The following is a 6,232-nucleotide window of genomic DNA, read 5'->3' as shown; positions in this document are numbered from 1 at the left end:
TTTGTCATTTTTGTCATTTTTGTCATTTTTGTCATTTTTGTCATTTTTGTCATTTTTGTCATTTTTGTCATTTTTGTCATTTTTGTCATTTTTGTCATTTTTGTCACTTTTGTCATTTTTGTCATTTTTGTCATTTTTGTCATTTTTGTCATTTTTGTCATTTTTGTCATTTTTGTCATTTTTGTCATTTTTGTCATTTTTGTCATTTTTGTCATTTTTGTCATTTTTGTCATTTTTGTCATTTTTGTCATTTTTGTCATTTTTGTCATTTTTGTCATTTTTGTCATTTTTGTCATTTTTGTCATTTTTGTCATTTTTGTCATTTTTGTCATTTTTGTCATTTTTGTCATTTTTTGTCATTTTTGTCATTTTTGTCATTTTTGTCATTTTTGTCATTTTTGTCATTTTTGTCATTTTTGTCATTTTTGTCATTTTTGTCATTTTTGTCATTTTTGTCATTTTTGTCATTTTTGTCATTTTTGTCATTTTTGTCATTTTTGTCATTTTTGTCATTTTTGTCATTTTTGTCATTTTTGTCATTTTTGTCATTTTTGTCATTTTTGTCATTTTTGTCATTTTTGTCATTTTTGTCATTTTTGTCATTTTTGTCATTTTTGTCATTTTTGTCATTTTTGTCATTTTTGTCATTTTTGTCATTTTTGTCATTTTTGTCATTTTTGTCATTTTTGTCATTTTTGTCATTTTTGTCATTTTTGTCATTTTTGTCATTTTTGTCATTTTTGTCATTTTTGTCATTTTTGTCATTTTTGTCATTTTTGTCATTTTTGTCATTTTTGTCATTTTTGTCATTTTTGTCATTTTTGTCATTTTTGTCATTTTTGTCATTTTTGTCATTTTTGTCATTTTTGTCATTTTTGTCATTTTTGTCATTTTTGTCATTTTTGTCATTTTTGTCATTTTTGTCATTTTTGTCATTTTTGTCATTTTTGTCATTTTTGTCATTTTTGTCATTTTTGTCCTTTTTGTCATTTTTGTCATTTTTGTCATTTTCGTCATTTTTGTCATTTTTAACATTTTATTTGTTAATTCATTCAACTTTGTCCATTTTCACAATTTTGTTTATTTGGTGTTTTAACAATTTTTTCATATTTGTCAATTGTGCGTTTTTTTTTAATTTTGTAAAATGTGTCAAAATATTTAAAAATTTCGTTGGTTTTTTTAACTGAGAATTCATTGAGCACTAAGCAATTGTATGCTTGGACCTTAACTCGATTCACGATGCTGGAAGAATCTTTGACGTTTTGTTATTAGGAATGAAATGTTAACAGAAAGGTGAAAATTTTCAATGAATTTGAATTTACTTTTACTTGATTTGGATTTTTCCTTCAACGATCTCTAAGAAGCAAGTAGAATCAATACTTAATTCTTCTAATGAAATTCAAACATTTTTTGAAAAAGTAAAATCAAAAACTATTTCAAGTGAAAAGGTTCACATTTAGCAAAAAAAATGATAAGGTCACTGATACATGTAAAACAAAATTGATTTATTCTAAATTGACGTTGAAAAAAAGTACAATTTAGTGCAATATTTCCTCGTAGGCTTATCAGCTAATCAACAATTCTTCATCAGTGCCAGCTTAACCTTATTTGTCTTTGTTCAAATTGATTTAATTTACTTTAATCCAATTGTATCGAAAGGCGTCCTTCAGGAAAACTTCTTCCAACAAATTGAGAACGCTGCCCCATTAAACCCTTCAAGTTGCAGTTCTCTGAAAGTCATCTTTTATTAATACCCATTCACAAGACGAGAACGAGAGAAAAAGTTGAGCAAACGACCCGGCACTATAAGCTTTCCCAATTAGCGCCAATTATGGAGAACACTCCCCAGCAGTTTCATCCCTTGACTATTTCCCTGTTTTTTTTTTGTAAAATCAAAGAAGCAACGGAACAAAAAAATGGGATCGGTCCAGATTTGCTCATCTAACACACATCTCTGGAATCGGCTTAGATTGTGTGCCGTGCATTATTTATTTACTGAGAAGAGACCGGATTGATTTGGGGCCGAGAAAACCCCTTTTCAAAACAGTTCATTTTGTCCAGTTCGGAATTGACCCACACGCCTCCGGATTACTAAGAACATCGGAAATCGGAGTGTGGGTCTTGGTTGATGTTTCCCTTTTTTTGTTCTCGTTATTTGAACCGAAACTTTTCTTTGTTTAAATTCTAGTCCATATAGTTGGTATTAGATACGGGTTGGTGAAAGAGAAGTTCGATCTGTGTTCAGCTCAATTCGACTGGAAGTTCTCTCAGTCTGACATCAATTCCCACTTTGATCTGTGTCCGTCCCGAGAATTTTCAATGAACTTGCTGGGATGCTGTGAAAAGTTTATGAGATAATACAATCAACAATTCTATGGGACAATGTCGTCTGAAACTATTGATAGTGATGGTTAGTTTACTTCGAATTTTGTTTTGGAGCTGAGCAGTCCAATAATTTCTTCCAAATTGGAAGTCGTAATCAAAATAGCTATTCTGTTCGAGACGAGGTTCCAATTTCAAATGATGAATTAATGTTTGAAAGTGTTTTAACAATTGATTCGCTCGACAAAATCGGCTAACATTTCAACAAAACAACTAATGCATCCTTCTCGTGACTTAAAAAAACTCATCATCCTTACCGGAACTTTTTCCCATCCTGGGAAAACCAACAACACGTTACAAGTGCACTATGTTTTCTTACCACTAAATCTATTTTTCGGAAAGTTTTTACAACGTGTTCGCTCCTCTGGAAAGAATGTTGAAAGATTTGAAATGAGTTTTCGAAATGCAATAACAACGTCCAGCACCTTCAGCTTTGTGTTGTTGTGGTCCGAGAATTCCATCAATCCCGGGGAAAGTTCCTATTTGTTGTTGTTGTTGTTCGTTCTAAGTATAAACTTAGTTAGGATGAGAAAGAGGAAACTTCAGGGCAGCCGGACATTAAAAGAATAAACATGGCAGCTGCTGTTGCTGCTTGTGGGTATCGTTATTTGCCATGTTATCCTGAGCTCGGGACTGCCCTGTTTGTTGTGGCCACCATTTTCTGTGTATCGAGGAAGTGGAAGCTGGATGGAAGCCAAGAGGATGACAACATGGAGAATTTATTTTGACCCCACCTCACCAAACAACCGACCAATTCCACCAATTGCATTTGGGAACTGAAGGATGCACCTTCACCCACCAACAATCCAACCAACAAAAACGATGATGTGGGATGTGCTGGAAAAGTTTATTGGATCGAATAGTTTTGCTCAGAGAGTTTTGCTATCGAGGAGGAATGGTAAATGGATAAACCGATAGAAACATTTTTATTATCTTTTTTTCTGACGGTTACAACCTGTCAGAATAGATGCCGAATAAGTGTTACGAAGCAAACATGAAATTCTTAAATTACAAGTTCCAAAATAGATTATTTGATCCTGATACAGGTTTTGAACTTTTCGTGATACCCACATATTTATTTGTACCCTTAAATTGAAACTCATACCATACTAAACATGCTTTGAATTTTATTTTACTTTCGATTATAGTCTTTTTACAATTGTCAAAGCATTCGCGACTATATATCAATGTTGCAGTTGGCGGACAGTTGTTGAAAAACTTATCAGGTATAACTGAGTTCGATGTTTACTCTTGAGTTCAAACTTGCAGTTAGGGGCTCAGAAGGCAACTGATTTGCCAACTAAGCTATATCACAAGCTCGATGACTGCAAATCGTGTCCTGCAAGGTTTGCAAGTTTAGTAAAGTGTTTAAGCAATTTGTACGAGTTAGTTTAAGGTTGTCAGAATTCTTTCAGCACGTATCATACCGGGCTGTATTGTTTAAAAACCGGGTAAAATCCGGGCATTTAATTTCAAAATTGTCGTTTAAAATCCGAGACATATCCGAGAAAATTTGTTCAAAACCCAGGAATAACTAAAAAAAAATAATCAAAAAATAAAACTTGAAAAAAATGTATTTCTATCAAACTTATCAGCAGATTTTTGATCGTATTTTATGCTTCCAAAAAATCTTTATAATTATTTTTATACACCTAACATGCTCAATAGAAAAGTTTCGTTTTGGACGCATATATAATAAAAATTACAACACAATTTGTGTTTTTTTGCTTGATTTGCAAATAAAGTGACGAAATCCGGACACATTTCGGTCATTTTTAAATGAAACTGATCCGGGCCGGACACTTCCCAAAATTTATATTTAATATCCGGGCAAACCCAGATAAAACCGGGCAAGCTTAAGTTAGTCAAAGATAGAATCAATTCAAACCTCTTCAAAGGGACATATTTAGAAGAAACTCGATATTCGATAAATTAGTTGCCGTAAAACGGGGTAATATTGATCACTTTTTTCAATATTCCTCGATTATTTTTTCTGTTAAGGGAGATTTGGCGTGTTTCATATTTTCTAAGCCAGCACTGGACTCCTATGAACGTAAAACATGGTTTATGGCAACAAATTATTAGACTACATTAAATTTGTTTAAAAAATAAATTTCGTCTCTTTTAAGAATTTGATGTGTTGGGGTAACATTGATCAGACTCAATTTTGACGGTTTTCTAGAAGGAATCAAAACACCTTCATAATATTTACAAATGCTAGTAATTGATAAACTAAGGTAGTTCTCGTGTTAAGGCCGAGCGACAATTAAAATCGAAAGATGGACCTTGATGCTGCATAAATTCAGGGGCTAAATTTTTTAACATCTATTTATATATAAATGAATTTCTGTCTGTCTGTCTGTTCCCTATAGACTCGGAAACTACTGAACCGATTTGCGTGAAACTTGACAGATGGGGGTGTTGGAGGCCGAGAAAGGTTCCTATAATAGTTTGGGACCCCTCCCTCTTCCTGGAAGGGGGGAGGGGGTCATATAAATAAAAGTGATAAGTCTTCATAACTTGAGAACTGATCTTGTAAATCAAACCAAACTTGGCATGGGAGTGTATTTTGGTATGAGTAATGTTTCTATGATCGTTTGGTACCCCTCCCTCCTTCCAGTGGGGAGATAGAAAGGTAGGAAGGGGCCTACCTTACAATTTTTTACATATCTGGAGAACTAATCAAGCAAATGGATCCAAATTCGGCATGGAAGGGAAGTGGAATACGAGAAATCGTTCTATGATTATTTCAGACCCCTACCTCTTTCCAGTGGAGATTCAGGAAGGAGGGGAGGGGTCTTTATCCCATTTTGTATTACATAACTTGAAAACTATTCGAACAAATAAAACCAAATTTGGCTTGGAAGGGTATTTGGGAACGATAAATAGATCTATGAATATTTGGTACCCCTCCCTCCTTCCAGTGTGGAAATAGAAAGTGGGGAGGGGGCTCTTTTACAATTTTCAGAGTTACTGGAAAACTAATCAAGCAAATTAAACCAAATTCGGCATTTTGAGAACCCTCCGTTTTTCCAGTCGAAATATTTTAAGGGAGGAGGGTGTTTCTTACAATTTTTTACATCACTCGGAAATTACCCAGCAAATGGAACGAAATTTTGATAGGAAGGAGAAAGGGGGGCTCCTTTACAAATTTTCGCGTTATTCGAAAACTAGTAGAGCAAATGGAAATAATTTTGGCATAGGAAAGCATTTGGATACGTAAAATGGTTATTTACTTATTTCAGACTCCTTTCTCCTTCAATTGGGGATACAGTTAATAAAGACGAGAGCTCATATACGATTGTTATGCATAAACCAAAAACTTATCAGACAAATGGAACGGAATATGACATGGGAACAATCATACCATCGAGCAAATGGAAGAGAATTTGGCATGGGAGTGTATTTTAATACACGGAATGTTTAATCTTGATTCTCTCCTTCTAGGTAGGGGATACGTAGGAAGTGGGGCTCCGATAAAAATTGTACAGGATAACTCGACAACTAATTAAGCAAACGAAACCAAATTTGGAATAAGAGAGTATTCGAGCACAAGAAATGTTTTTTCCCGTGGTTTAGCAACTCTTCCCTCCATTCAGTTGAACGATAAAAAGTGGAAAGAGGGTCACTCATACACTTTATTTTTAATATTTTGATAACCAATCGAAAAATGGAATCAAATTTGTATGGGAGCATATTTGTGTACGGGAATTGTTTCTTCGATGGTTTGAGACACCCTTCTCTTGCGAAAGGGGAGATATAAAGTAGGGAGAGGGTCACCCATTTTTTGAATAACTCGAGAACTTATCGAAAATGGATCCGTATCAAGGCCGTGCGAACGGGGGGGGTT

The sequence above is a fragment of the Uranotaenia lowii genome, chromosome 2, assembly GCF_029784155.1.
Source record: "Uranotaenia lowii strain MFRU-FL chromosome 2, ASM2978415v1, whole genome shotgun sequence".
NCBI classification, from domain to species: domain Eukaryota; kingdom Metazoa; phylum Arthropoda; class Insecta; order Diptera; family Culicidae; genus Uranotaenia; species Uranotaenia lowii.
Note: the sequence above shows the minus strand (reverse complement) of the source record.